This window comes from Rutidosis leptorrhynchoides, chromosome 4, assembly GCF_046630445.1.
Source record: "Rutidosis leptorrhynchoides isolate AG116_Rl617_1_P2 chromosome 4, CSIRO_AGI_Rlap_v1, whole genome shotgun sequence".
Lineage (NCBI taxonomy): Eukaryota > Viridiplantae > Streptophyta > Magnoliopsida > Asterales > Asteraceae > Rutidosis > Rutidosis leptorrhynchoides.
In genome coordinates, this window is record NC_092336.1 from 418,993,642 (window position 1) to 419,005,784 (window position 12,143).

A 12,143-nucleotide genomic window follows, 5' to 3' on the forward strand; every position below is an offset into this window, starting at 1 on the left:
CTGATAGAAAAATCAAGGCAGATCTCCGCATTTAATTAGAGAATCCTAATTTTTTTTTACTAAGAATCAAATCTTTTAGATTTTGAAGAGTATCTTTAAATCCCTTGAATTCCGGAATTCAACCAAGACAACGTCAATAGTTAAGACGCACCTTATTTTCTAAATTCAATCCTGTCTACGTCAAAAGATATGACGAATCTACATTTACTCATTTCACTCTTTCATGATAGCTTCACTCGTACCCTTCGTAAAAACGAAATGTTTTATCCATATTACTCGATGATGATAAAACTCAATTTATCAACTTATATTAGTCATGAAAACATTTTTATTGTTATCCATGACCACCTCACTCAAATTTCGGGATGAAATTTCTTTAACGGGTAGGTACTGTGATGACCCGGGAATTTCTGACCAAATTTAAACTTAATCTTATATGATTTCGACACGATAAGCAAAGTCTGTAATGTCGAGTCTCGAAAATTGTGGAACAAAATTACATGAGTGCATTTACCCTTTGACTATCTCCAACGATTCACGAACAAATTGGTTATATATATATATATATATATACATATATATGATAATCTAATATATGTAAGTTGTTATGTTATTATAATAAGTAGTATCATTAATAATATTATTGTTATCATTTTATTATGATTATTATTTGTAAACTTATTAAAATTATCAATTTTATTAGGATCACTACTACTTAGCAATATTATCAATACAATTATTGTTTTTAAATTATTATCATTAATATTATTTCTATTATTATTATTGTTAGTTTCATAATATTGGTGTATTAAAATTAATATGGGATATTAATATTTGCATAAATATTATTATTATAATTATTAGAAAATAATACAATTCATTATTATTATTATTATTATTATTATTATTATTATTATTATTATTATTATTATTATTATTATTATTATTATTATTATTATTATTATTATTATTATTATTATTAATATTGGTATTTTTATTATCAGTAATCTTATTATTATAAATCAGTATAATTGATTATTATTAATTAATATTAATGTTATTAATATATTTATTAATATTAATATAAAAAAAATATATAACTGGTACGAGTTTGTTACCCATACCTATCGAAACTATGTGTTTATTTTGTTTTCTGTCTCCACTTGATACAAATTGACAACGATAATCACAGATGGATAGTTGAAGGTCACTTTCTATTTTATCTCTTTCTATATTTTTCTTACTGATCGAATATTTGTAAAAATCTTGTCGACCATCTTCATTAAAATACAAACAATTGTACTGCTTCAATGATTCGATTAACCAATTCATTATTGTTTATATACGATTCATATCTGTTACGAATGGGAAGGAAGAAACAGATTTTTTTTAATTTTCTATTTTTTTTACAGCTCGAAAACCTCTGTTGCATAACTTTTTATCAAAAGTTCGATTTAGCATCAATCTTAAAAATCTAAAAATGCATTTTAATTAGAAAACATGTGTTTAAACTAATTGCAAAGTTTCAAGTTCTAATTTTATATATTGAAGTCGAATTCTGAGGTCAAAACTTTATTTCAAAAAGTCAACCCAAGTGTTCTTGTCAAAAATTCGAATTCGTTCTTGAGTAAATGGAGCAATTGATGATTGAGATAGTTTATAGGAACGATTTGAAACATGTTTGGTGTTTTAATCTTTGGCTAAAACATTACTATATTAAAAATCAATTTTTTTATTTTATTTACAGCGAAGAACAGACGGGTTCTTGTTCTCTTTTTTTTTATTTATTTATTATTTTATTTTATGTAATCTCAATTGATTGTTTATGTAACGTATTAAATCCTAAAATTAAATTTGTAAAAATGGGTGTCATTTGATTTTGGAATCTCTGGTCTATTTAGAAGATGAAGAAGAAGGAAATATGGATAAATAATAATACAGGTTATAAACAAAGGATTTCTGTATTCATTCAGAAAATGGGCCACGGTCCAATGGTTAAGAAGAGTGACAGGTATTCGAGAGGTCGGGGGTTCGAGTCTCTATTGGGACAGTTTATTTTTTTTAGATCGATTTCCTTGAAGGTAGTTTACTTTTCATTTATTATTATTATTATTATTATTAATATTAATATTATTATTATTATTATTATTATTATTATTATTATTATTATTATTATTATTATTATTATTATTATTATTATTATTATTATTATTATTATTATTATTATTATTATTATTATTATCATCATTATTACATACTAGTATTATTGTAATTACTAATTATTATCATTATTATTAATATCATGGTTACTAAAATTATCATCATTAATATGGTTTATATTATTATCATAATTAATATTTTTAGTATTAACATTATTATTAGTAGTATTATTATTATTGTTATTGTTAGTATTATTATTAAGTGTTATAAATATTATAGTTGTAATATTATTATTATTATTATTATTATTATTATTATTAGGATTATGATTAAATTATTATAATTCTATATTCATTAATATTGTTAGGATTATTATTGTTACCTATATAAAAAAATCAATAAAAGTATTTTTATTAATAGTATTATTATCATTAATATTAGTATACTAGGAGAACCCATTTAACATAAATCTAGTATTATCAATTATGATCATTAAAATTTCTTTTAAAAACAATAATTATTATTAAACTTATCATTACTATTGAAACTACTATTTTTACTAAAACTATTATTTTTACTTATCCTCATTAATAAAATTACCATTTTTATTAAAATTACTATTATCAGTATTGTTATTATCCTTAAACTAGTATTACTACAATTGATAATAATCTTACAAAACAAAAGATATATTTATATATAAATACAAATATATTTATTAAATAAAGTATACTAATGTTACATAAAATTTCGTCTTAGCTAGTAACATTAATTATATATCAAATAAGTATTATAACGAAAAGAAAGTATTAATAAAATTATATATGTAAGAATATTAATCTTAGTACATACAATAATAGATATACACTTGTTTGATTACGATTATCTGTTTTAATATATATATATATATATATATATATATATATATATATATATATATATATATATATATATATATATATATATATATATATATGTATATATATATATATATGTATATATATATATATATATATATATATATGCAAATGATTTAGGTTCGTGAATCCAAGGCCAACCCTGCATTGTTCATTATTGTCATATGTATTTTTACTACAAAATACAGTATGGTGAGTTTCATTAATCCCTTTTTAAATGCTTTTGCAATATATATTTTTGCGACTGAGAATACATGCACTGCTTTTATAAATGTTTTACGAAATAGACACAAGTAATTGAAACTACATTATATGGTTGAATGATCGAAATCGAATATGCCCCTTTTTATTAAGTCTGGTAATCTAAGAATTAGGGAACAGACACCCTAATTGACGCGAACTCTAAAGATAGATCTATCAGGCCCAACATGCCCCATCCAAAGTACTGGATGCTTTAGTACTTCAAAATTTATATCATGTCCGAAGGAGGATCCCAGAATAATGGGGATATTCTTATATGCATATTGTGAATGTCGGTTACCAGGTGTTCAATCCATATGAATGATATTTTTGTCTCTATGCATGGGACGTATATTTATGAGAAAATGAAAATCTTGTGGTCTATTAAAATGATGGAAATGATTATTTATGTTAAACTAATGAACTCACCAACCTTTTGGTTGACACTTTAAAGCATGTTCATTCTCAGGTACGAAAGAAATCTTCCGCTGTGCATTTGCTCATCTTAAAGATATTATTTGGAGTCATTCATGACATATTTCAAAAGATGTTGCATTCGAGTCGTTGAGTTCATCAAGCTTATTATTAAGTCAATTATAGTAAGATATATTACGAAATGGTATGAATGTTGTCAACTTTCGATGTAATGAAAGATTGTCTTTTCAAAAACGAATGCAATGTTTGTAAAATGTATCATATAGAGGTCAAGTACCTCGCGAAGTAATCAACTGTTGTGATTCGTTTATAATCGATATGAACTTCGTCCGGATGGATTAGGACGGGTCCTTTCAAATGTCATGTTCCCAAACCTTGTGTTGTGTCAAACATATTAGAGGGGACGGGTTAAGTGAATGTAGGGTTGATGTGTGTAATTCGATAGGCACTAATATGTTTTCCACTAAGAGCTTATGTGAGTTGTTGTGGTAGTGCATATATGGCAGATAATACAGGAAACGCAATTGGTCCGTCAGCCCCCGAAACATTCAGACACAGATGAAGACGGGTATGTGTCAGAAGAAAATCCGCAGGAACAAATTCTAGATTTGGAAAGTCGGTTAAAGGAATCACGCGATCGAATAAGGGAATTAGAACAATGTCAGGTAACATTGAATCCAAGTGGTAGTGTACCGAATCAGATGTTTAGTAGGTATCCAGTGCACTCAAATATGTATTAGCAAACTGGAAGTGATTTCCAACAATGACAATGGTTACCACATCAGTGTTAATATCCTCAACAGTATCAGATGCCACCTTAGTTTAATCAACAGTTCCCAAATCAGATGTGAGGTCCGCATCAGATGCCGATGTTTCATAACCCAAGAAATGTACCTTCAAACAGTTTCTGAATTGTAATCCTCCAGAGTACTCAGGAAGTTCTAACCCAACGTAACTGGTTAAGAGATATAGAAAGGGTTTTTGAGGCTTGTCAGTGTGAAGCGAAATTACGAGTTATTTATGCTAGTCATATGTTGAAAAAAGGGCAATGGTTTGGTGGGATACAGTTATTTCTAGTATACTGCAAGAGCAAGTGAACATGATTACTTATGAACAATTTTATAGTAAAGTTTGTGAGCAGTATTGTTCGTCTTATGACCTCAATCGAATTAAGACAGAATTTCTGGCAATGAAAATGACACATCAGATGATGATAAATGAGGTGCTTGAACAGTATATGGATAAATTAAGGTTCGTGCAACAGTGGGTTTCGAATGAACAGTCCAAAACTCAGCACTTTGTTAATATAATTTTACCAGAGTACAAAACAATGGTTAGGATGACGACGACGTTATCACAAGCATTTGTTATGGCCAAAATGGTAGAAGATGATGTCAGAGCAGCAAGAAACAGACTGGAAGGTTATGTGATTCCACAACAAGATCAGGTGATGAGTCAATCGGACTTTAGGTCAAAGAAGTCTGTTAAGTTGAAACAGAAAAGTGGGTCAGAACAGAGTGGGTCAGCATCAAGTCAGAATTCTTGGTGTTATAGTTGTAGATCATCTCATAGTGGTCCTTGTTCAGCTTCAACCAGAAGATATTTGAGATGTAGTATTGTGGGGCACGAGATTCGGATGTGTTCGTTCCAAGAGGATGCATTCTGGAAATGTCACCTAGTGGGGCATATGTCAGCCAAGTGTCTGTATGTAAGAGGATCAGGTTCTGGGGCAAGCCAGGAGCGCAGTCGGGATTGGTAGGTGGAGCTTCTGGTTCTCCGAGAGGGCAGAAAAGAAAGAATCCACCTACGGCAACAGCAAGAGCTTATCAGATGGTTGCAGATGTAGATGTTGATATGATGTGAATACATGTATGCTTCAAAATCCTCGTACTGTTTAGTTGCATATATGTATATGATTGTGTATATATACATATGTGTGTGTTTTAGATTGATAAATCTTGTTTGTAGTGTAAGATTTATTTTTTTGGATTATGTTATTGTATGTTTGGTTGTGACCCTTGTGTGCTTTGTGGGGTAAGGGTGACCCCTAGGTTGATTTTTGGATTTGAAGACCGTGACTTGGATAGAGATGTGTTGGGTATCTTTATGCAGTGGACTTTTAGAAGACAGGAAGTTGTTAGATAGTGACATAAGTATGAGTGATATGTCGGTAGTGAACTTTATTGACCAGATATTTCCTATTCTTGTTGGATGTTTGGTAATGTTGGTAGATTATATTTAAACATTAGATGGACAATGTTTAAATAACTATGATTGGACAGATGTTGTGATTGATTAATTATACAGTAGCTTAGTTATATCTGAAGCGTTCGAGGAGACTCGTTGGATTTAAGCTAGTGAGTGAGACAAGTAGTATTTTTCCGTTTCGAGCAACTCGGAATGAATGTGTGATTCAAGATAATATACTTGTGTCTGGCCAACAAAAATGTATTATGGTGAGTCATACTGAGTTTCTAGGAAGCAGAGCAAAAAAAATTAGGTTTCCCGAGCTATTTGTGGTTTGTGAATTGAACATTGGGACTGCGATAGGATTGGAAGTAAGACAAGTAACTTGGGAGATTACTATGAATTAAGGACAATTTTGTAAATATAGACACATAATGTAGAATGATGATTAATTCTATTGCCCGGGCTTGGAATAATTATGAAATGTTGTCTGTGTTAGGAGTTGAATTTGATGACATATTGTGAAATTTCGATACAGAATGACTTAGAAACATGAAATTTGACTTGGATAATTGGATTGACAGTGGAGATTTATGGATTCAACTTGTTGACCAATGGACGTTATGGTAATTTGTATTGTATCAGACGTGAGTAAAAGTTAGAAATTCCATATTCATGCACTTGTTTGAAAGAAGATGATTGGTATTGGAAGGACGATTTGCTAGTTTGGATCGATTATTGAGAAAGATTTTGTTGAGTTTACGGTTTTGTTGACCATAGTTGACCCGATTCCGAGGACGGAAGATTTGTAACATCCTGTAATCGGGCCTAGCTGAAAAGACCCTTTTGACCTTGGGTATGTGTGTATGTTATTATAATAACTATATGTTTATAATTATTTGGTTGTTTAGTTAAGACCAGTTTGTGACAAGGGTCACAGAACAGGTTCGTTTATTTAATTTGGACTCCATTAGGGTTGTCAAATTAAGTACGAAAGTTATCAGATAACTGGTAAATACCCGTGTGTTATGGGGTATGGGTCTATAACCCAATATAAATAGCTTGAATCTGGATTATTCCATCATTTTACCCCAAATTAAAAATAATCCGTACCTAAACTTTCACTCCCTTAAAAACCTAATCTCTTGAATCTCGATTTAGAGTCTAGTTTGTGTTGTGTAATCAGTTGCTACTGATTTCGTGGTCATAACAAGGTAAGAATCATTCATTTTTATGATGTAATATGAGATTAAATGAGTTTTTGGTTAGATTTTGGTATAAAAGGATTTTTGGTCAAAATCAAGTGATTTGGATGTTGTTTTGATGTAATTCGTTGGGGATTAAGTTTATGTAAGTGTTATAAACGTTTACTGAATGGATTTTGGTGTCAAAATGTTTAGAAATCGAGATTTGGGTGATTTTGGTTCGAAACCCGTCAGTTTCTGCTGTTGTTGCTCGATGAATACGAGTACAATGTGCAACCGTACGGGTACACATGCAACCGTATAGATGCAGTGGTGTTGTGCAACCGGGCTGTGGACTTGCAACCGTACGGGTACATGATGTAACCGTACGGATGGACTTGTAACCGTATGGATGCATGTGCAACCGTACGGATGTAGATCAGTGCTGACTGTTGTTGTTTAATGGTTGTTTTCTAGCTGTTATGCTGCCCGCGTGACTTATGATGATCAGAATGTAAATTCTGAAAAGTGTTGAGTAGACTTTTTGTGGCGCTTTTGATACTGATTTGCTGTATTGTGCTATTTTGTGCTAACGGACAGAAACTAACTTGATTTCCCTTATGTTCAGGTAATAAGGATAAAGAAGAAGCTCAATGATAGATTATATGAGCTAATTGTAGGTATTCGGTGAGTGGCATTATCTCTTGGTGTAGTATAGAGTAGCAAGTTGCGCTACTATGTTTATATTGTTATTAATTGCCATGTTTAGTAGTTATGTTGTACAGTTGATCACAGTTAGGGTTGCCATGCTTTTAGTAGTATTAGTTGTCTATATAGTAGTAGTCGTTGACTGGTTGCATGTGCACAAGTTGTTGTTATTGTTGTTGGAACCTTGATCTGTTAGGTTCAGCTCAGAGAGGTTGATAGTGCTCTAAATGAACATATATTTAGTATCAATATCCTTCCAATATGTAAAGCTTTTAGTTGTAATTGTTCTATTTTTATGTAATATTCGTTTAAATAAATAAGTGCGAAGACAAAAGAAGAAAATGACGATTTGAAGACGCAAATGACCAAAAAGCTCAAATGTACAAGATATAATTCAAGTGGTTCCATTTATTGATAAGAAACGTCTAAAAATGACAAGAGTACAATCCGCGGAAAGCAAAGTACAAGATATCTACGCATACGAAAGGATGTTCACAAATCCGGAACCGGGACCTGAGCCAACTATCAACGCGCAATGCAACGGACTTAAAATTACAAGTCAACTATGCACAAGAATATAATATAATATAATATATATATATAATTAATATAAATTATATATATTATATATATATTTAAATAAAACGTCGGCAAACTAGAAAATAAAAGCATATGAGCTGGATCAGAGGGCCATGCGATCGCATGGCCAGAAGGCACAAAATCCATGCGATCGCATGGAGGTCAGAACCTAGCCAAGTGCTATAAAAGGCGACGTTTTCAGCAAATTATGTACACTATCTTTTTCCTTTCTTTCCTCTGATCAAATTATATATATTTATATTTATAATTTTAAGTTTAATTTAAGATTAATAATAATTGGGTTATTGTAAGAAATGTTTTAAGGTTTTGTAAGTCGAAATTCTGTCCGTGCAACGCTACGCAATTAAGCACCACTGTAAGCTATGTTCTTCCTTTTTAATTTAATATCTCGTAAGTAAGTTATTATTATGCTTATTTGAGCCGAAGTAATCGTGATGTTAGGCTAAATATTAAAGACGGGTTTATTGGATTTTGTACCATAATTTAGGTTTGGACAAAAGACCGACACTTGTGAACATTGGACTATGGACTATTAATAGATGGGGGGTATTGTCTAATTGAATGACAACTCATTGGAATCTGTCGAACCTATCTTCAAATTAGTTAATTTAATAATTATTAAATGATTATGCATGTCCTATTTAGTGATGTTTATACGACATCTTTTACAAATCATTTAATTTAATCAATTGGATTGGGTAATTTATTATTCATTATGGCCAAGTGAATAAATTAATGTATCATGGACTAATTATAACAGGGGTGGATTACATACAAGGGTAATTGGTGTAATTGTTAACAAAGTATTAAAATCTTGGATTATACGCAGTCGATAACCTGGTGTAATCATTAAACAAAGTATTAAAACCTTGTTACAGTTTGAATCCCTAATTAGTTGGAATATTTGACTTCGGGAATAAGGTTAATTTGACGAGCATTTTATAATTATGACCGATGAACTATTATGGACAAAAACCAGATAGGTTTCAAATAATCCAGGACAAAGGACAATTAACCCAGAGTAATAAATTAAAATCAAAACGTCAAACATCATGGTTACGGAAGTTTAAATAAGAATAATTGTTTTATTTTATATCTCATCGTACTTTTATTTACTGTCATTTTATTTATTGTCATTTTAAAATTGTTATTTATTTTACGCATTTTAATTGTTGTCATTTATCTTTACACTTAAAATATAAAATCGACAAACCGGTCATTAAACGGTAAACCCGCTTTTATAATAATAATACTTATATATATACATAGTTATATTTTGTACAATATAGTTGTTAAAAATATAGTACGTATTCACCAGCTCCCTGTGGAACGAGCCGAACTTACTAAAAACTACACTACTCTACGATTAGGTACACTGCTTATAGTGTTGTAGCAAGGTTTAGGTATATCCCACCCATAAATAAATATATAAAACTTGTGTAATTTGTAATGTATTTCGTAATAAAAATAATAGTATTTCGTACACCTCCGCTACCACATCAAGTTTTTGGTGCCGCTGCCGGGGAACCGGCGAAACGCTATATTTTTACGCTATATTTTAGTAAAAGTATATATATATATATATATATATATATTATTTCTTATTTCGTAAAAATATTTTGAATTTATAATAAGTGTTAAAAATAATAAAAAAAAACAAATAAATAATAATAATATATTTTTAAGATTTTGTATTTTTATTTTAAAATATAAGTTTGTTTTAAATTATATAAATTTTCTTTATAATATTTTGTAAAATTAAAAATCAAATAATAATTAATATATTAAAAATTGGGCCGAAACGGATTAAAAGCCCAAGAGTTTCCTGGAATGCCTTATCATGCGATCGCATGATCCTAGTAGGTAATATCCATGCGTTCGCATGGGACACACTGACAGGACCGATCCTTAAAACATTAATTACGCAGTAGGGTTTTTATAATTATTATTATTTAATTTAATTAGGGTTTGTATTAATTAATATATTTATATCTAGTTTTATTATTATTTGTAATTTCAAGTTTATTTATTTGTGATAATTATATAGAAAAATATAAAAATAGTATTTTTATATAAAATCTTATTTTTACCATTTTTATTTTATATCTTTTAGAGTTTGTATCTTTTTATCGTATCGTTCATAATTATAGTTTTAAGTATAGTTTTGCCGTAGTTATTTTTATATTTCTAGATTTTTAGGCTTTGCAGTAAAATCCGTTAAGTGTTTTTTCTTTAGATTAAGATTTAGGCGCTGTAGAATTTTGCGACGCCATTTATATATTTTAGTACTTTTTAAGTAATTGCCGTTTTGGATATAGAATTCCTTTAAGCTTTAATACTTCTAGACGCAAGTTTTAATTTTGAGTTTGTAGACTTTTAAGTTTCGACACTTTACTTTCTTATTATTATTTTTCGATTTTTTTTATTTTTCGACGTTTGTTTTTCGACTCTTATTTCTCGACGCGCTTTTTCTTTCTCATTTCTACGCTCTAGTTTTTAGGACATAGAATTTTCTTTATTTTCTTTAAATTTCGACGAAAAATTATTTTAAGCGGTTAAATTGATAGACATCCAAATTTTCTGCTTCGTAGTAATAGTTGGATTTGTTAGTGGCTGAGTTGTGGATTTTCCGACTTAAAGGATCCTGGCTCCCTGCTGCATCTTTTGGCTATTCGAAATGTGGGCAAAAGCAGAAAAGTCTATTAATTTGATAACTTATATAATTTTTATTTTTATAACTATTAGGATATTCAGTGAATGCACCGAGCAAAACGTTCACCACCTTTCATACGTTCACCACCTGTAATTCGATCAAGACATCTAGCCAATATTGTCGCCGTTGATTTTTCTTTAGAATCATCATCTAGTCGAACAAGTACTCCAATTCAAATTTCCGATAATCTATTTTTTGAACCCGACTTCATAATTGAGAACTCGGAGGATATTCAGGGACAATTCCATCCACTAATCATTCCTCCTGAACCACAAACCGTTAAATCAGAATCTTCTAGTGATTCGGATTCAACATTTTCAAATATGGAAATAACGGAACCTCTAAGTATGGAAGATCGAATGAGAGCCACACGCACTGGCCAAGGTCATGCCATTACGCGACCAGACATTAATGCGCCAGATTATGAAATCAAAGGACAAATCCTACACATGGTAACTAATCAATGCCAATATAGTGGTACGCCAAAAGAAGATACAAACGAATATCTTCGAACCTTTAATAGGATCTGTATTCTATTCAAAATCAGAGAAGTAGAGGATGAACAGATTTATCTCATATTGTTTCCCTGGACTTTAAAGGGAGAAGCCAAAAATTGGTTAGAATCGTTACCTGAAGGGGCGATTGACACATGGGATGTCTTAGCTGAAAATTTTATTAAAAGATTCTTTCCGGCATCTAAAGCCGCAAGACTTCAAGGAGAAATTGTTACGTTCACGTAAAAGCCAAATGAAACTCTATATGAGGCGTGGACAAGATTCAGAAAGTTGTTGAGAGGATGTCCTCAACATGGTTTAGACACTTATCAAATAGTACAGATATTCTACCAAGGATGCGATGTTGCTACACGAAAAGACATCGACACAGCAGCTGGTGGTTCCATTATAAAGAAAACCGCAACCAAAGCTCACAAAATTATTGATAACACAGCCTCCCACTCGCATGACTGGCATCAAGAAAAAGATATTTTTCGTTCATCTA